The 21,397-nt window shown below is 43.0% G+C and overlaps 1 long non-coding RNA gene across 2 annotated transcripts in view; it reads right to left on the minus strand.

The window, feature by feature from the left end:
* The window catches only part of LOC109282077 (uncharacterized), a 64,813-nt gene extending 45,951 nt beyond the window's left edge, over positions 1–18,862 (minus strand). The window contains exons 1-2 of one of the 2 annotated variants that reach the window (XR_009463100.1): positions 18,263–18,862; positions 11,818–11,924 (exon numbers count right to left, since the gene is read on the minus strand). This is a non-coding gene — a long non-coding RNA (uncharacterized LOC109282077). Of the gene's footprint in view, positions 1–11,817; positions 11,925–14,277; positions 14,477–18,262 lie in introns of those variants that run through there. The other variant, XR_009463099.1, reaches the window with a different exon arrangement.
* Between the last annotated feature and the right edge of the window lie 2,535 nt (positions 18,863–21,397).

Below are 21,397 nucleotides of genomic sequence, written 5' to 3' on the forward strand. Positions count from 1 at the left end.
AGAACAATATTTTTTCATGTACAACATACTCTGTGATAAAATATGCACCATATTTTTGAATGGCATAATGAAGAAAAAAAGGTCTTTCTGTGTACTAACTGGGCAGGTCTACACATGAAATTAATGCAAAGGAGTCAGCTCCAGTATAATATGCAAAGGAGTTTATTTCTCCTGGATACCACATCTTCTCCTGCACCTAGGACTGCAGCACATTGAGCTGGATTGGAGCAACCCTGGCTGGCAAGGAGCCCTGGGGGTTAGTCTGCCAGCCCAGGATAATCCAACCTGGCTCAACATGCTGCAGAGGGGCTGGCTGGAGCATAAAGGTACTATAGTGTGGGGCTAGCTGGCAGGCAGCCCCACACTGAAGCACTCTCATGCCCCAGCCAGATGGGTCAGTATCTACACGGGCACAAAAAACTCCTCAGCAAGGTAGCACTTGTATTCACAAGTACTACCCTGCTACGGAGTTAATTAGTTTCCTGCAGCCTAATATGGCCACATGTGCAGATGCTGAGATTTTACTGTGGAACTAATCAACCAGCTCTGAAGTAAATGCCTCATGTAGCTGCACCCACTGGGTACAGCTACACATGTTGCTATGGCAACGTGGTTACTCCGCCATGATTTAGTACTCCCTTTTAGAAGGACTAAATCACCGCACAGTAACAGCCCGTACTGCGCCATACATGTGGCACACAGTTATTTTAACAGCTATACTAAGGGAGCATGTCACTACGGCAGAGTAGCTGCTGGTCACATGTAGATGCCCACAGAAGCTACATTACCATAGCAGCGTTGCTACGGCAATGTAGCATCATGTGTAGACATGCCCACTGAGTAGCAGCAGCTGAGGAGCTAAGCCTGTTCATTGTTCTGCTTGCTCCCTGTAACTTCTGTGCAAATTTTCCTTTCACTTTTGCTTGATGAAGCAAACTGCTCTTACCATATTTCTCATATATAATGTGTATGGCAATTTCCAGCAGCTGTTGTTTCTTTTTAAAGTACATGCTGTATGCAAGAAACTACAGTATTTATGAGAGTACAAAATGATGATTTCTTATGTGATATAGCAAGAAGTTCAACTAGCACAACTCTAGGGACCCTACATGGAAACAAAAGAGATGAGCTCAGATTAATCTATGTACTTTGCTCCTCTTACTTTTTGCCCATTGTAAAAGTCAAGCATATAATTGTAAGATAAAAATCAACAAAGCACAGCTTTTCCCTGTCATCTTTAGTGCAACAAAAACCAATTTGGACTATACTTTGACCCAAAACAAAACAGTTTTAATCTGTATATTTTTCAGATGTAGGAAAACACTCTAAAGTGCATCATTTACTGAATTCAGAACAAACCTATCTGAGACAAGGATGCATGTATATTACTGAGATTAGGTATCAATCACTTTACTTCAAGTGAAAAGAGAAGCTATAGTATTTTTTGTTTAGTTCACTTCCTTACTTGTACCCCATATATGTAGCAAATGTTCAGTACTCAGAAGAGTGCTAAAACAGGCAGTGTGTCAACCTCCCTAATTTGTTACAGAAAAATATCCTTTGAACAGAAATGTGTATGCAACTTGTTCTAGCAATAAAACTTCAGGGTGTATCATGACCCTGAATGAAGTTCTGACTGTGAAACCTAGATTATTGTGAAATGAGTTTGAATTGAATACATATTTGCTGGACTTTTCAAATAGAATTATTTTAGTATGTAATAGTACATGTCTGATACATAACAAAAACTACCACTCTGACTTTAGTATACCATAAAAAATTAAGAAGCCCAGTTAATTCATTATGGGTATTATTAGTAGTACAGGCGACCCTCGCCATTCACAGGGGATACATTCTCAAATCCCCCACGAATAGCGAAATCTGTGAATAAGGCACTGAGTTCATAAATGCAGTGACCCTGGCGGCTGGTGTGGGGGCCATGGCTCTGCCGGCGTCAGGAGCCCGGCAGCGGCAGCAGGAGCCTGGTGGCAGCAAGCGCAGAGCTCCCAAGGAGCTCCTGTAAGTGTATAAAGCGTATTTAAAATGCAGATTCAGCATTAACAAATATTTGAAACCGTGAATGCTGAACCCATGAATATTGAGGATCTACTGTATTAGTTTTTTAGTATTAGTAGTAATAGTTGATAGTGTTAAAAATTTGCTTGCATAGGGGTGGCCAGCCTATGTGACTTCTTGGGGCAGGGCTGCAAGTCAAGAGGGGAGAGGAGGACCAGGACAGGACAGGGCCTAGAGCTGAAGGGGCACATTGCAGCTCACCAGACCAGCTCTTTGGGGTGTGAGAGCCCATCCCACACATTGTACCCTGCTCACCCACTTTTCTCCAAACTCAGCCTAGCCAGAAGGGCTGACCGGAAACAATACTGTCCCACAGGCCAGAGCTGGTGGAGGGGATGACAAACCTGTGCTGTCCAGTTGAAAGAGGACAGGGAGGAGGGGAAAACTCCCATGCTGACTGGCCAGAGAAATGGGATGGGGAACATCCCCCTGCCACCTGGTTTCAGGAAAGTGGGGGGAAGGGTGGAATAAGAAAACAGCCCCATGCTGCCTGGCCATAGGAACTGGGTACAGGACACAGAAGCAGCAATACTTGAGTCTTTGCCTCACTGGGACAGATAAGACTGACCACCCCTCTTCCCTCTCCCTGCTCTCCAGCACTTGGCACCTTCAACACACAGACCTCAGGGTGCAAGGAGGTTTGGCTCAGGGTGCAAAGCTTGGTAGTTATGCCTCTGCTAGGCCCAGTCCAGCCTGGCAGTCCAAGATCAGGACCTACATGGCCCACAGTAAGCTCTAAATCCGGGGAGCCCAAAGTGAGACTGGCCTCATCACTGCCACGCAACAAGCTCTGCATTTTGGGTGCCCCCACAAACAAAACAGGGCCCCTTCATGCAGCTCCATGTGCCCTGGTGCCACCCCACACCGAACCCTTGTCCTGGGTGCCTTATGTCCAAACCCAGGATCCCAACATCACTGCCCCACTAAGATTCCTCAGCCCCACTGAACCCCATCATGACACTAGGATTCCACAGGGTGGCACAACCTCAGAGGCAGCCCCTGGGAACACCTCATCCCACCGCCCCAAGGAACTGCCCAGACCCTGAAAGTGCCACTCAGCTGGGCCCTGAAGATACAACTGGGAACAACCCCATTAAGAGAGTTCCCACTGAAGGAGATGCCCAGTGAAGGCGCAGCAAACTGCTCTAGGGAACCCCAGTAACATCTTGTAGGCAGCCTCTGGCATACAGTGCCAAAGGGTGCAAGTCCCCTCTGTCAGTGTCATGGCCTCTGAAGGTACCACCCCTTGAGGACCTTCATGGGCCACCCCATGAAAATGTTGTGCTATCCCCATTCATGGAGTCACCAGCTAGTACAAAGCATACGATTAGGGTCCTACTTAAATTGCAGTTTTGTGATTTTTGTGGAAACTGAAAAACAGCGGTTTCTGTGACTGCTGCAAAATACGCCATTTCCCATGATTTTGTGCTGAATTACCTAAAAAAAAGCTTACTAAGCTTACTGGAATACAAAGAAAATGTGGCAATCCCTGCAGCTATAAAGCACATGGTTTGAAAGAGAACTACTGAGAGGATGAGCTCATGACATAGTCTCAGTGAAGCCACCAGTCAGGAAAGTAAAAAGTTTTCAGCCCCATCTTTTAAGAAGCCAGATGCAATGCTGCAGCAATGATCCAGTCTGAAGAGGATGAGTGAAAAGAAATTCAAGACAGCTAAATACATTTCAGCTCAGGATCATGTACGGCAGTTCCCTGTAGGAACCTTGCATGCAGATGGTGGTAAATTGTTTTGTTCATCAAGCAATGAGACTCTGGGTGTGTCAAGGAAAAACAGCATTGATCAGCATTTAGCATCTGAATCACAAATAAAGCAAAAGGCTGCTGAAGAGGCTGAAGGTCAGAGCAAGAAACATGCAACTATGTCCTCGATCTTTAAAAGAACCAATGAAAGCAGTGTGACAAGAACAGAGGCTACATTTGCACTAGTGGAAGCATTCACGGACACCAACACTCTTCTGGGCAAAATTGGTTACCCTAAATGAAAGGACTACTTGAACAAATACATGGCAAATGCTAGCACTTTCCCATGTCCAAACAAGCTTCACCAAGATCATCTACCAGGAGTAATTGCTTCACATGTTCAGTATACAAAATCTGCGTTGGTAGAATATGAATCAATCTCAATTGTAGCAGATGAAGCAACAGATGCCCAAGATTATGTTCTGTACATTTTATTTGTACCTGGGAGCTGGACAGACCGCAACCCGCCTGTTTTTCAAACAGAGCTGGTTCACCTTGCATCTGTCAATTTTTCTACCATGGCACAAGCTGTAGTGAAGGCTAGCGAAGTGTAAACTACGGCTTAGAATTTAACAAGATCTCATCATTTCTGTCTGAAAATGTACTGTATATGTGCAAAGCTTTCTCTGACGTGCTCCATGTAATGATGCCTAACGCAATTCATGTCACCTACACATCCTTTCTTTAGTGAGACATCTAGTGCACACATTTTCCTGATGTAAATAGCCTAGTTTCCTCTTTTAAAAAAAGCATTCGGTCGCCAATCAAAGCAGAGATCTACATGTGACTGTGTCACTTCCACCAGAGCCAGTGCTTATAAGGTAGAATTTGCGGTTTAACACAGTTCGTTACCATGCAAAGAATATGAAGTACTACCAGCACTTTGCGTGTGAGGAGCTTGAAATCACACCCGGCACATAGTGCATGCTTAAACTACGCAATCTCTACAGACAGGGTGACATTGAAGATCAAGTTAAGTTTGTGGCTGAAAGTGCGATCCAGTTTATGAAGCTTATAACATGGTCTATAAATTGGTAGGCTTTGATCCACCAAGTTGATGGACTTGATAAGTTGGGTCAAAGACATGGATGGCATCACAACTTTCAAACTGTAAATGTGAAAACCACTGGAGATAAGAACCGTTCTAGGCAATAGCTACAAAGTTGAATCAGTACTACAAGGACAATCAGTCACTACCACCATGATTTAAACAACTGGTTGCCTCCTTTTTTTAGTGCTGTTCACATTTTTTACCCCAATCAGGTGCCTTTTCTGAGTTTTGACCCTCAACTACTGAAATCAATCCATGGATGGCAGAATGAGCATGACAAGGAACATGCTGCTTATGTGAACTTTGTCAGAGTGCCAGATGCCTTTGATTGTCACTCTGTTTTGGGAATCTGTTTCTGATCGGTTTCCACATTTCTACAACTTGGCAAAATGCTGCCTTACCATTCCAACAAATTCAGTGGATGCAGAACATGCAATCTCAATGTATGGACAAGTGTTTGCACCACAGAGGCAGAGGATGTCAGCTACAACTGCCAGTGGATGCTACATGCTAGCCTTTAACAGCTACCATGAATTGTTTCTATCAAGGTAAGCACTATTTAGCATTACTAAACCTTTTGTAGAATGCTAATAATAAATTATGATGATATTAGTTACAATTCGTATTATGTATAAATTTATATTCATAACATATTCTAATTTAGATTTAAATGTAATACTTAGATTTATAATAATGCAGTAATTTATTTGATATTTCCACAGATTTTGCTATTTAACTGCTATTTAATTATGCCTCTTGACCAATCAGTGGCAAGGGGCAAGGGGCAAGGCTGCTGAGGCCCCTCAGCCACTCAGTGGGGGGAGGGAGGGGGCTCACTGTGAAAAGACTGCAAAATCAGCTCTGCATGCCATGAACCACCCACAAAATCCCTTTGTCTTGCCACAATTGAGGTAGGTCTCTATGTATGATGATGAAGGCAGCACCCAGTCAGGAGGACAGGACCCTGCTTGTTCTGTCCATTGGGAAATGCAAGCCCTGAAACTGTCCCTGGGCACACAGCAAACCCATCACTGAAAGTATCTTAAGATGCAGCCTCACAAGGTGCCATAACTGAGGTTGTCACAGAGTAAAGACACCTGTTACAGTGTGGCCATAAAATAACAAAGTTGTCCCCACTGATAAGGGACGTGGAAACACCTGTCCCTGAGACTTTCTCACCAAAGATCATGTGCATGACTTGTGCCCAGAAGTGTTTTTCCACACCTCTTTAAAATATTTACAAGAAATGCTTTTTCTTTTTCTTTTGAAACATCTTCTTAGCCCAAGATATGCAAAGCAATAGAACAGTAGACAACCCACAACAGGTGTACCATAGGCAGACACTGTATATAGCAAGCAAGCCCAATGTACTCAGTAAAGGGGATGCTAGATTGGTGACAGGGGGCTTTAAGCCTCCAGCCAGGCCGACTGAAGAGGCAGCAGGATGCTTCTGTGAGAGGAAGTATTACTGCCAAGACCCAGGTTAAGATTTCACTGACTGCTGCCAAATTAAGGGCTTTGGATCCTTGCTCACTATATAAAAATGCAGTAGTTACAAAGGCAAGGAAGGGTTAACCTGGCTCTTGGCAGTGATCCTTCCTGTCCCAGCAATGTAAACTGTTCTGCATTCTGCTGCTAGAGACTTGAGCCTCCCTGCTTCCATTCGCCATTCCTTGGAGATCTCAGAACAACAGCAGTCTCCCTACACCTGAAGAAGGGTGCTTGTGCCTAAAAGATTGCTAAGAACTTTTTTCCAACTACTCAGTTGGTCTAATGAAAGATATCACATCTACCCAAGGAACCTTGCCTGCCTATGTCCTTAGACCAACACAGCTACAACCAAACCCCCTGCTTTCATTCTGGCACCCCAGGTTGCAAACACTATCAGGTATGCAGAGGGGAGCTGGGGGGTGGGGGTTTGAATCAGAAAGTATCACTCAAGGAGGGAGAGGGGAATCTGAACTTGTGGCACTACTGTGCTAGTAGAGCTTTTGTCGGATCCGAGATGTTACTTGAGGGACGGTCTTAGAGCAAAGTCTCCTAGGTATTCAATATTGCCTTTGGAATATATCTTTGATAAACAAATAATGCCACTGAAGATTGTACATTTAATGGGACCACTCAATTGGTCTTGCAATAAATATTCCATGGAACACTCAGCTGCAGGTGAGCCAGTGCCAGCAAATATCATCTGTGAATGACTCTTACTAGGTAGGACCCAACACGAAAGATCATCCAAAGATTCTAAAGGTCATGTATGTAGTGTTGTAAAAGACAACTTGGGAGCCACTCTACCAACAGGATTTGGGGTGCTTTCATTAAGACTCAGGAAAGTTCAGCATAAAGTATTTAGTTTTACACAAGATAAGACCCCCGCTTACCAGTTTCATGTGCATTATAGTTTGTAAGCTTTGGTCACTACATTCTCATATTTCCAAAACATTTTAGAAGTTTTACGTTACCCTGTATTACCTTACTCAGCTTACTCTGTTTAGCACACTGGACTCCAGTAACATCATGGTGATGGAACTGTAGATGATTCCATAGCAGTCCCATCACTCTTAGTATTTGCTTTAGTAACACAGGGGTTATAGAGTCTATAGTTCCAGGCTGGTCAGAGATTTTCTAGATTTTCTTTCCAAAGGAGAGTAGAAATAGTAAAGGCATAAGTTAAATTCCTTTTACATGTCAGGTTTCCATGTCACCAATACCATATTCCATGAAAGCAGTCAATAATAAATGTTAACAATATTTTCTTATGAATTCTTATTGTTAGTACACTACTTTGAATGTTAGTTCAAAATAATTCATTAAATTCAGACGTAGCTTTGGAGAATAATTACTTTATAGCTATTATAGGAAATAAAGATGCAATAAGCTTAATATAATTGATAAAGATACGAAGAATGAGCTGTCCTTTTAAGTAGTATATATTCATAAAAACATGTTTTGATTATATTTTTAATTATTTACTCTAAATTATGGTATCTTAAACAGTTTCCAAACTAGCCTGCTACTAGCATTCTCTACTAGTGATATTTTAATTCCATTTTCTCAGTGTTGTTTTCTTTAATAATATACAAATTTTGCTTCATCATCCCAACCGTCTTCACCAGCAGGTTATAAGACTTTCCCACTGGCAAGCTAGCCTAGAGGCAAACATTTACTATAGCTCCCATTTTTGTTTCAATTTTTGATACACAAAGAAAAATGATTTTTATTTTCTGTATGCCTGACAGGATTCTATGACTGTTGGTGAAGTTTTTGTGATTTTGGTTTACTCTCTCCCTGGTGAGTGCTGCTGCCACATTTTAACTTGAACTCTTGGTCACCTGATACATGACCTCTCACCCTGTGACCTCATTTCCAATAGGTCTTTAAGCTGGGGGATTCAAGACTGTGGCACAAAGACAGTTACTTAAGGAAGTGGGCCACTGTTTCAGTCAATGTCCTCTTATATCCCTGACACTTTTCACTAAAATATTTAACCTTCAACACTAGAGGAGATGACGTTACTTTTTATGGTTTGGAGAGTATGACCTTTTCTGTCATAGTGCTTTACTCACTTTCCACTCTGCATGAAAAAAGAATTGTTGTAGGTATTTCAACAAATAAAGGAAAATGATTTAGTGGTTAACTAAAACAAAGACTTTGGTGCAGCTGCTTGAATAACATATTATGATTAAAAAGTAGCATTTTTTTAACCAAGTAGCTTTTACAAATGTAGTCCAGGTCATGTATACCAACAGCTCAGTAATATCTGAATGAATTTTTATATTTACTTTTTTTTAAATACCTTACAATTAGACCCTTAAAATCATTACAAGTGTAATCCTAGAATGTATTAAATCTATACAAAAAGTTATTCTATAACCTTTTAGTGATAAATCAAGATGTTTTAAATATAGAATACAAGATCTCTGGTGTAGAATCATTCATTTAATTATTGCTTAAACAAAATGCAAAAATCTTTGTGCTAGATTTCAACCATACCAGATGGAATTTGGTATTTTCAAACATTTAACAATATATTTCACATATGCTGAAACATGTTTGCAGCAATCCCACTAGTAAAAGAGCAACAAATATGTGCTGTCATGAGGAAGACCCTGATTTGGGAGCAGACAAGATGCTCCAGGCTGATGGAAGAATGAAACTGCAAAGGTAACATGCTTATACCATGGGGAAACTTCACTACTCACTTCTGTAGCATCCCTGCAGAGTTAGAATATGGAGTTTCACTGTCTCAGCACTGAAAGAAGTCACTCTCACATACTGCAAGCTAGGAGTCAGATAAAAGAATGAAGAATGAAAACTGCTGATAGAGAGTGAGGTACACTAAAAATGTGCTAAGAATAAAGAGTTAGGTAGTACCAATGTGTTGCCACAGACATACTCTAATGTCTTAACTAGATACCTTTAGACAGACATCTCAAGGTATGATAATTTAATTTAGCAATGAGTTAAGGCCAAGAGCACACATAATATAAAAATAAATGGGACCAATTCTATCCTGAATGCAACTCTTCTGATGTTAGCAAGACTACATTGGATTAGTTTGAGCCAAAATTTAGAAAAAATACGATTTAAATTATTTAAATATCTGACAGCATTCCATCAACTACAGGTATGTATTCATTCTGAGCAGCACAGTAAGTGTGTAAAAATATAAAGCTTTGTTTTTAAAATATAAAAGCTGCATTTGCAAAAGTGACACAACAGAAAGTGATTGGTATAATTAATTTATGTGTTCAAAGATAAAAATGTTGAAAGATGAAATGTTGAATTAGTAAATACAGAATAGGTGGTCTGGCTCTCCTGGAGGGTAAATCACTACTGCATGTCAGTGGAAGAATCCATTTTATAAATATTTTTAATGTATCTATTTATTAATTTTAACATAACTATCCCATGCTCCAGTTGCTTATACAAAGCATTAAAACATATAATATTAAAATAAATATCAAAAGTATTAATTAAAACCAATATCAAAACTGGTTGAAAGAGTTTTTGACAGAACTTTTGTCCATCTACAACTATGTATTTTGTAATAAGACATTGTTTTTAATGAAATTTCATAAAAAAGGTTTCTTCGGAGAGCATTTTTTATCAAAACAAGAAAAAAAGGAGACCTGAATGCAAATGAAAACTTTTCATCTCAGATGACGCTTAATCATAAATGACAGGTATCTGAATCAGGAGCTAGTCATCATGTGATAGTCTCCTAACCAAGCTACAAAGTCTCGTTCTCTCTCCTGTTCTATCTCTCTCTTCCCCACATTCCCATTCCACAGGTCTCTAAACATTTTGATTCTTATTAAGAACAAAAACAAATCCTGAAAATGCAGAATGTTTAACAAGACAGAGTTCTTGTTATTCAGCTGCCCCTATATAAATGTTAAACATTCCCCATGGAAGAAGCACCCAAATTTCCAATGGTAAACTGCCCATGAAATCAAGCCATTGTAAAATATATACTTACCCTCACACAGTCCCTCCAAGTCCATCCCTTTAGGACACCTCAAGGACATATTAAAATATGAGATCAATATGGGTCACCAAATCCAGGCTCTGAACTCTATACAGGGTGCACCTACATGTTCAATTAGTGCAGCACGGTAAACTCCAGCACAGTTTGCACCAGAGTTAATGGCTCCCGGGTGCAGCATCTACACATGCACTCAGGATTGCAGCAGTTTGAGCTGGGGCAGAGCAGTCTGGGCTGGCAGCAGGTTCCAGGGTCATCCCTGGGGCCAGTTTGCAGCAGTAGGTAGTAGAGGGGCTTGCTGGGGCACAAGAGTGCCCAAAAAGTAGAGTCATGTGGCTAGGCAGCAGGCAGGGTTCCAGCCTCCTGCTGCTTGGGCTAAGTGAGCATAATTTATGCCCAGCTCAGCATTTGCACATGTTATTTAGGTGTACTTATTTTTGCCACCATAAGATAGTACTGTCCCCAATGGTACTATCTTAGGGCAGCAGAAATTAGTTTGCTGAGGTTTAATAGTGTCACACGTATAGACTGTGACACTTCACACTGCAGTAAATGAGTCTACTGCGCAGTTAGGTGCATGTGTAGATGCACCCATTACCATGAAAAATGTCTTTCCATCAGCACCTTTTTAAACTAGGAGACTGTTGGTTAAAGTAGCTCTACTGATCACAAGGTTAGCAGTATCAAATCAGAACACCACATACACACTTCCCAAACCATGTAGGCTTTCTATGTCAACAGATTAAACTCCACCTGGCAATTAATCACATTGCTGAGTGTAATATCTGAGGGTTATTTCTATTTTATATATCAACTAAACATTCTGAATGTTTCTAAGAGATAGTCACATGAACACAGCACATCGCAGTAGTTTAATTCTAACGTGACCAAATTTGTGAGGTCCACATGCTAAAGAAAAGGTGGCACCCTTTTTACTGAGCTTTAAAGAATAATATTAATTGTAACTAGTACCCATGCATCTAGCAGCAGCCTAGTATCTAACATATTCCCATAACTGTGACTCTCAGCTGGGTAGTCCCTATCAAAGTGGCCTATATAGTCTTCCCTATTGTTCCAGCTGCTGATTACAGCTTTAAAAGAAGAAAATATTCCAAGTGGTATATGTAAATGATGTAAATGAAATGTTATGTAAATGAAAATGATGGTTTAACTTAATGCAAGTAAATTCATTATGTTCATCCATACTGTTCCATGTCATCAATATGTACTCAAAAACCTGATAGGTAAAGCATACCTAACATACTACTTATATGTGCAAATATCATGGCATTATTGAGAGATTTTTTTCGTCAAGATCATCTTTGCAGGTGACCATTTTCAATGCTAAAACAAAGGCACTGATGATCAGTTACTACCAAGAGTTTCTTTTATATATTGGAAGTTTCATTCCATTTTCACCCCTAGAGGTCAGAATTGAGCTACCTTGTTGGAGCAATCTTGTCCCACTCCTGCCTTCAAGTAACTGTGCTGCAAACAGGTAACTTCTGTTTTTCAGGGCCATCAATCTGAATATTCAATTCATTTGGTTTCTGAAAATTAAAAACAAAATAATACATAATTTTAATCAGAAAAATAATAAACAAAGATGTTATTTGACTTTATAATGGAGGTCAATATTTAAAAAAATAAAAATCTAACTTCAACAGTTTTCTATTATAAAATAATCAGTCTAATGTTGCTGCTGTTTTGACTACTTTGACCAAATATTGTCAGAGTTAATACTTGCATTCCCTTTTCAATATGTGATTTAACATACTTGTCACAGGAGAGAGTTTACTAAAAGATCTCAAAAGAACTCCCACCCTAAAAGAATAACCAAGAAACTCTTGTGCCAAGCTCAGAAGGGAAGGGAAGGGAAAATATTCTCACCAGCCAAATTTGCTTCCATCAGTCATGCTCTTTATACACTGTATTACTAATATCAACCACCTATGTTTCACTATCAAATATTAATTTATCTAAGAAGTGGGGGAACTCCGGTATTTTTAATAAATCATCCATTTTTATGAAAAAAGAATACTTATTTTCAGTTTCAACTGAATCTGAAGCAGGTAAACTAAATCAACTGAAACAATTTAAGCAGGACATCACAGAAGTATGTCTGCGGATTTTCCTTCTCCTTTTTGTTGAATATTAAAACTAGCAAATTCATATCTTAAATATTATTGAAAGCTGAAAGCTAACTGAAGAAAAAGTTGTAAAAGAAACTGTTGCTGTTTGCAAAACATTTTAAATATGAGAATTTACCACCTTTGGCTTTCACTTGTGGAGAAAGATTTACATCTGGGAAAAGGATATGCTGAAAATGAAGAAAGTGATTTGTCTTTGCACATTTTTCTTAAATATATCAGTTCAATGTAGACAAACAGCTTAAAATAGTTATTAATAAACCCACTGCAAGATAAATAAACCCACGAGATACTGAACCTTTAAGGATCAAGGGATAAATAGGATTTTTTCTTGATTTAAGGAGACGAGAATAGCATCTATCTTCAGTCAGAGAGATGAAGTTTACTAAAGTATGACAGCAGTCAAGGATGGATTCCTTTTTGTTGTAAATGCTACTGCTTTCTTTGCAGGTGGAAAACAAGTGACATCAAGTCTTCTTTCTACAAGTCTCCACACTGAAACACACTTCTGTGTGTTTGTCCCGCAGTTTCCTTAGAGCTCCAGAACAGAGCACAGGCTGGAGCAGAGAGAGCAAGTGCTCTTTTGGCTGTTAAAAATCTAAGTGTAAAACTGTGTGTCAATTATTAGCACCTTTTAGTCGGAAAGCCTACCCCAAACTTGCTGCCCAGGACAATGTGCTTTTAGTCCTTCTCTCTGGGATGCCCAATGTAAAGGTGTAGAGGGGCCAAGAGGACTTCAGGGGCCGAAGAGTGTGAATGCTGGATGTCCCTGCTTAGCGATCACTTGGGTGGTTTTTTTACCTCCCCCTTGTTTCATCTCATCAGTCACCGCGGACACACGCGAGTCCCGCGTTACAGCCCAGGAACCGAGGTGCTGCCTTAACGCCAAGGCGGCTCCCCTTCCTTCCCACAGCCGCCCCGGGGATGGGTGTCCTTCTGAGGTAGCCCCGTGTGGCCGGCCCGGGGTGCACGAGGCCCCTCGCCTGCCCCCACGTTGCCCCGGGGAGCGGCCCCGGCTGCGGGCCGGCTCGGGACCACCAGTTGCTCCTGCGCCGCGGCCCGCGCCGGAGGGAGCAAAGTTTCAGGCCGTGCGCGCCCTCGGGGCCGCCACGGCTGTCCTTGCCGGGCTCCCGCAGGAAGCGCGCGGTGGCTGTGCGGGCCCTCGGGGGACCCGCCTCCCCGGGCCGAGCCTCCTGGGGCGGCCGGGGCCGGCGGGGGGCTGAAGCGCTGTCGGGGGAGCGGTCCGCCCGCGGGCCAGGGGCTTTGCAGGGGCCTGCCCTCGGGACCGCGTCCGCTCCGCGGCCAGTGCGCGGCGCGTGTCCCCTCCCGCGCCCCCCAAACCCGCGCTCCGCCCGCCCCGTCCCCAGCCGCGCCCGCCTCCCTCCCGCTTAAACCAGGGGGGGCGCTTGCGCACTGCCGCGCTCCGCACCGCGCGTGGCCCCGCAGAGCATTTCCCGAGGCTGCCGTCGGGTAAGTAATGTATTAAATAGCCCCGATCACACACGCTCCTCAGCCCGGCTCCCGCCACAGTAAACACTGCCCCGCTCCCGGCCGGGGCAGGAAACCCGGGCCCGCGCCTCCCTGGCCGTGCAAGGTAAGCGGGCTCCCCGCCACCGCGCCGTCTGCGCGCGGGCAAGTGGCGCTCGGGGCGCGGGGACGGGCAGCGCCGGCGGCCGGGGCAGGCGGGATCCGCAGGGCTGGCTGTCACGTTGCACGTGTTCCTAACGCGCTGCCTTCTCCAAACAGGTCCTACCTCTCTCTGCATGTCTGTACTGTCTGTCTTGTCCCGCGCTGCCTTGCCAGGCATGGCCAGCGCGGGTGTGTGTCCGGGATGCCCGCGCCGCGCCCCCTGCCACCCGCAGCGGCTCAGCTGGGCCGGGTGCTCCGGGCCGGGGTGTGAAACCGAGCCGGCCGCCAGGGCGGGGAGCGGCTTGGGTTGCTTAGCCGGAGGTCTGGCTTTTCCCCCCACCCGTGCAAAAGCAGTGAACACAGAGGCGAGTCCTGCAGGGGCTGAAACGCCAAGGTGCCTGAACTAAAAGGCAGGAAGCAATTAAAACTCCTCCTTTCGGATTAACAACCAAAAATTGATCGATCTGTCAGGAATACTGTTGATTTATGAAAGGTGCTTATTTCCTTGGTATGGAGAATTTTATGTTCTCTAGGTGAAACTGAGTTCACCCAGCTCCAGAGTAGATTGATGTTTTAATAAAAATAAATAAAGGGAAAAAGCTAGCCTAGTCTTTGGGGACATCAACTCTCAAATCGCAGAGTTAGACTAACAAATCAAATTGCATTATCTTTACATTTCATATCTTTTAATCTAATGTCTCAGAAATTGCAGGCAGGGGCTGGAGCCGTTATTATTTCCAAAGTTTTAATATAGTGCGTAAAAGTTCAAGTAACAAATAATCAATGTTTCATAACCAAAATGGCACAAAGAACGAGTCGAGTAATTTTTATAAGTGACTTAAATAGCAATCAAAATGTAAGAAGGACATTATGGGAAAAGCCCATTTTTGCCTCTCCTGCTGCAAATGCAAATGCAAGTGTCCTGTAGATGGCACACCGTCCCCACGCTACAGTCGGCTCGTTCCTTTCTCCGCTGCGAGAGGGACATTTTTGCTAGGAGAAATGTCGGTCTCAGCACTTGTTGTTTACCTAAACTAGAATGTATTTATTTCCAAAGAGCTGCTAAATTGATTTTAAAATAAACTTCCAAAGCAAGTGCCATGTTTAGCACGGGGAGCGGAATTGGAAAGTAAGCGCTGGGCTGGTCACCGCGTGCTCTCTGCTTCCTGCCAAACCCTGACATGTGCCTTGTTGTACAGTAGAGTGACAAGTCCAGCTTGAAATGAAAGGTGCCCAAGAAAAACGGAGCGGTCACGTATATGCAAATAAATCGCCAAGCAAGCCATGTGCACCAGGACCTGCCTAACAGTTAGAAGGACCGAAAGTTCAAACCTTCTCATAAATCACCTTTGTGGTAAAACGCAGCCATCCACCACGCAGGCTGGACAGCGCTGACACAACTCAACAGCAGACAAACGCTTGGACACGTTTTTCTTTGCAATGTAAATTTCAGCGGGACAAATTGCTTATTAATAGTCTAGAAGAGAAGCCAGTTTCTTTCTTTCTTCTTTTCTTTATCTGTTTTTATTTCTGCATGGCCCCCAGCTATGCTCTGGGCAGCCTAACCGCCCAGCAGTTTTCTCTTCATTTCAATATCCTAAAGAAAATGCAAATCACCACAGTGTGGCCTTTTTAAAAAGTTAAATTAGCAACAGCTTTAAGTGACTCCATTAGTATGGAAAACATACAAATGTTTAATGTGGGAATAGCTTTCTTTTTTAAGCAGCACGTATCCTGGTCTCTGCGATGAGCAGAGGTGCTGAGTTAATAAAGGATCACATCCTAAAGAACCCGCAGTAAAACAAAGAAGTGAGATTTACCAAGGTAAACTGTCCACTAGCCATCACACAGGATCTCTAATAGGCTTTACAAAGAAGAGCTGTCATGTAACTTTGCAGATCATGGACCTGCTTTTAAGGCTTTAATTATTTAAAAGACAGCGATTGCTTACAGAGAAATTCTAAGTATATGAAAAGGTCTTCTGCCAGAAGAATGGAGTCCCTTTTTCTCCGCTCCTTTCCAAGGGCAAGAGTATCAGCTTTTGTTTTTTTCAGACTGTCATATCATTGTAGTGTCTCGTACCAGTTTCTTTAATGACTGGAGCTGGCTGAACTAGCCACTGGGCCCGGCGTTTGCCCAGCGCACAACTTCCGTAATGTTGACGGAAAAGGAAATATCCATCCTACCTAATGATCTGGAACAGCTCTCGGATCCTTGGCTCTGGCTGCAGAGTAGTTGTTAATAGCTGAAACTTTTTGTGAACCCAGTGTAACGTTAGCAAATGTGCAAAAACTCCGCTGCCGGGGTGCACAGGACCCCCCCTCTTCTTCTCTGAATTAAGTGGGCACACATCATAAAACGTGATCACTGTGTCAAGAGTATTTTGCTGCAGGTTGGGGTGTATGAAGTGATCAAACCCCTCCAGGCTGGAACGTCAGGGAGAGCAACCCTTGACCATGAAAGAGTTAAGATTTATATTATTCAGGAGAGGTCTTGTTAGGATATAATCTGCATTTTCTAACTACTGCGTAATAAAAAGTGAGAAGTTTTGAGACACCTTTCTTGATTATACCTTTGGCGATACTTTAGGTTTTACATTTAATTTGCATTTTGTTCTTAGTGAATATTGAAGTCTTGAGTGGAGGATTGAATTTTATTAGGACATCTGGACTGACAATATCAAATCAGACACCAACGTCCCAAAGCATGCTAAAATTTCAGAGTTAATTAGAACGAAGTGTGTTTAATTAAAGCCAATTATAATATCGGAAATTATCTGATCGATCCTTGTTTATTCAGTTTGAGTCAGTTTATATTTTTATTGTAGCATAATAAGGCACTGGTCGATTTGCAAACTTCTTTAGGAAAGTTTTTTTAACACATAGAGATGTGTATACTGCGCAGGGTTCAAGCGGTGAGGATAACAAACAGTGCTTAAGATAAATACAGAAGACCTGCTTTTGTGTTATTTCTTTCAGGGGCATAGCAATATGATAAGCAAGAAAATGTCTCTTCCTAAATGCCGCGAAACTTCACTCTGAGCACGAGTGAGACGATCTTTCCATTCTCAGCAGTGTCCCCCCCATCTGCCTGCCTAGATATGATTACTCTTTTTCACTCCCCCTTATGAAAGACAGTTTGCCAGACTGCCGACTTCTGTGCAACTGTTTGACTATAGTGATTTTGATTTGCAATCAACTCCCATGGTTATCTTTGAAGAAAGCCCCCTAACTTAACACACAGCGGCCCGGGGCAACTCCACTATTGCGTTATTAGCTGCAGAAAGAGTTTGAAGTGCTACAAAAATGTGCTTTTTTACTTCAACAAAATTCTGATCCCAGCCAAGAAGTATCGTGACAACCAGGAGCGCTATTTTGTGTCAAATACACTTGCCTACATAAACAGTTTGTTTACTCTTAAGTAACTATATTCCCCGAGTAGGCACCTCATTTGCCAAATATAATGACGTTATTTCTATACCGAAGTTGATTGTGAGTACGAGGGAAAGCTGGAAACGTAACACTTTTCAAATCCAACTAGATACATCTTACAAGAGAGAATCAGCATATTGTTGGCCACGGCTCTTCTGCACCACCAGAAAATGTAAGAATATTGCAATTACTCTTACACAGCCCTCTCCAATGGCACGTTGGATAAGGACAGCTGAATGATCAGAAAGACCTATTCTGGGGGGTGAGAGGAAGGAAAGCCTAGACTATAGTTAAACGAACACGAGCTTTTCTGAAATAGTAGCAGGTAAACCTATAATTTCATTATTCCTAATAAGACAATATGATGTATGATAGTTTTTTCCTTGCGATCTAGATCTTATTTGCGATGAAAATCTCTTTTCCCCACCCAAGGAGGCGCTGTTTATCAAACTTCACCACCTTCGCACGATTTCTCTACACTGGAAATTCTTTACTTATAGAATTAAACATCCCTATTCAGAAATTTTTTTGTTGTTGCTTAATGGAACTCATCTACTAGTTTTAAAAGGTACCTGCCTTTCTTTACCTTTCGCTGAGATGCCATAATCACAATTAACCCAAGCCATTTTCTTTCGGATCCAAAAGGGGAGGGAAAGAGGAGGCGAAAACCACACCAACCTGTGTGTTCCTATAGAGCTAAAAGGATCCTCTCCACAAAATGTACGTTTCATCCATGCACTTCGCTCCAGAAAGAAGTTCTAGTTCATCCCATTTCCCTGGCAGAGCAAGAAGAAAAGACAAATTTTACTGGGCGCTTGGCACTCAGAATACACCCCTCTATGAACCCATGCCTTTATTATTTTGAAACTTTACAGGGTGAGGTTTAGTTGAGGATGTGCAGATCATTTTCACACACACACTTTTCATTCGGCTTTGAACTGAAGCTCTGGATGCTTAGGAATTTGAATCTAAGTCAAGCATTTGGACAGCCACAACTAAAAGAAGTAAATAAATAATATGCGACTGGGGATGCTAATGAGAGAAAACAAAACAGTGGAGATTTCCTACATGGGAGATAAGGTCTCCCATGCCTGGCACACGGAGCTGAGCGGGGAGTCTGTAGTACATGGCGTGGGGAGGGAGCGTTAAAACCCCTTCTTCCCTCTGATCGGACCGTTTCCCTTGTCCCTGTAACTTTGCCCTTTGTGCTGGTGTTGTGAGCTCTGAAAGGATCTGACTTGGGAAAGAAACGCAGGCAGGGACAGATCAGAGTCAGTTCCGACTCCAAGGACCTTTGCTTGTCGCTTCGCCCTGCAAGGAGGTGGTCACTGCACAGAGGGGCTGCCAAGCCCCTGCGCCAGCAGCGAGACAACACGCCTTGTGCAGCCCCGGAGCCCGGCAGGATGCAGGGGAATGATTCCCTCTGCCTAATCCACTTGCAAGGTTAACACTCTGCGCCGGGACTGCCAGGGAATGACTAGCTCAGACTTTCTCCGCAGTGACGATTTCTTAAAAAACTAAACCATACGACGTTAATTAAAACCTTAGCTCAGTATTTTCCCGTCTAATTTACACTGGGAACCGTCCTCTAAAATATTAGCCAGTAATCAACCTCCCAAAAGGGAAATCTACATTACTTGGGCATTGCATTGCTATATTAAAAATACCTGAAACACAAATGTATATCTCCTCTGAAACACAGGAAACAAGAGTTAGCAGAGATTTGTTTCGCTTAAATCAGGCATAAATTACACCTACTGGAACCAAATACGTTAATACTGAAGGTGCCTTAAAACAATAAAATTGAAATATGGACCTTGGCAAGTTTGATCAGATTCTGAACTTGCCCCTCTGCAAAAGCCTGTGGGTTAGCGAAGGACAGGACTCCTGCAGTCATTCCCCACCTGAACTTTCCACTGCAAAGTTTCTTTGGTAAAAGAGGCTCTTCCACCCCCACGGACTAGAAAGGGCAGCTCTGGAAAGAAGCCCCATTCAGAGCAGTGGCATAATTTACTAGCAAGTAAATACGTGTTAAAAGTTGTATGATTTAAAACATCGGAATGTAGCATTTTCTTTCAGGGAAAAATGTGAAATGATTAAGATAATAGTCCCAAGAGAATTGTCCCGGGGAAAAAAAATAAAGTTTAGGAGAATCCTATAACAGCTGTGGAAATGAGGCTATCAATTTTAATCTGTGTGATACATGTACAGTATGTGATTATGTGTTATTATGCCGTGTGTTGTTAGAGCACTGAGAGAAGGAGGAAAGGAATCTTAAACTTGATTTATTGTAGATGTTGAGATTTCCCTTTCAAGCTTTTACTAGGCGATGTCTGCACACGGGAACCTGCTGGAGGAAGAAGCCGAAAGTGCTCCCTGGTTTTGGAGCGGGGAGGGTGCAGAGCCAGGGAGGGCTCTGTCCCTTTAAGGTCACTGCATGCTCTGGTATGATGTTTAGGAGGACAGCTGGGCAATGGCCATCTGACTGACTTCGGCTTGACATCTGGGAGCCCACTGGTGTGTGGCACGCGAATCGCTTGATGTCGCTATTTAAATGCAAATTTGTGGGGGATCATTGAAGCCTCACCCCGTAAATTCACACAAAAGGAATACTTCACACACTATAAGGAGGAGGATCGTTATTTCGGGAGGTCTTGGCTGCAGCATGCAAATCTCATTCAAATCCACACACCTTCTGCATGACTAACTTTCCTAAGGTCAAGACTTGGCGCTACCACGCTTCCCAGAATGAGCCCAGCCAGAATTTAGAGGAGGCTTGTACCTGCCAGCGGAGACACGCTCGTTTCCGAGCTTCTCCTTAGTGAAAGGTGTTCCCAAGGAAAAAAAAAGGGGGGTTTTCTTCCCCGTCCTACCGCGCTTGCTAAGGACGCCACTGGCCTCTCTGCTCCGCCTGAGATTCCCGAAGTTCAAAATCTGAAATCAAAGTTAAGCGCCGGGCGAGCCGGATGCGTGCCCCCCGCGCCCTGCGCACCGCAAACTGCCCCTCGCTGGCACGGACCTGCCTGCTCCGCCACCACACACGAGCCACACGGCGGGCTCATGTGCCCCCTGCTTAAAAATGAACTGGGACTCTTTCATTCAAACTCCAGACTACTGTAGGGGCGATTTTAAGACCCCCCCCACCACACACACACACACACACACACACACACACACACACATGCTAAGCACAAGCCTAGATTTGAAGGATATCACACACAGGCTGCTCCTTGCCTCCCATCACCCTGGCAAACTTAGATCCTGTGTGTGGTGAGTGTGTGTGGGGGGAGGATGCTTCCTAACAATACGCACCCTGCAAACGTTTGTGGTACAAATACAGAGTCATCCTATGTGAGAGATTCTTAATGCATGTAGCTTGTAGCCAGCAGTATAGTGACAAAAAAGATAAAGTTGGTGAATGATAAAGACCGTATTTTCCACGCTTTGGGTGCAGGACCAGATGATCTAGAAAATGAGCTGAAATAGATTCAGCCTCAGAGCCTGTTGTGAAGAGCAGCTGATTCCCCTATTTCTGGCCAGATGGCTTCTGAACACAGATTTGCATTCATTTTCGCTTAATATCGTCCAAAATAGTGGGGCAGCTGCATTTGTTGTCAAAAAGGTTTAAAACTCCCTTTCTTTCTGGGGCAGGATCGTTACCTTATGTGATGGGCTTATGGAACTTTTTTTTCCCTCTTTAGTCAACAGTATCAGATTTAAAAGGATTTGTTTTAAAACCTTCTAATTTGGTAATCAGATTTAAATCGCCTTGGCGCGTGTAATCTGAATTAAAGATACTGTAAATGATTTTAA

The sequence above is a fragment of the Alligator mississippiensis genome, chromosome 6 (genome assembly GCF_030867095.1).
Source record: "Alligator mississippiensis isolate rAllMis1 chromosome 6, rAllMis1, whole genome shotgun sequence".
Lineage (NCBI taxonomy): Eukaryota > Metazoa > Chordata > Crocodylia > Alligatoridae > Alligator > Alligator mississippiensis.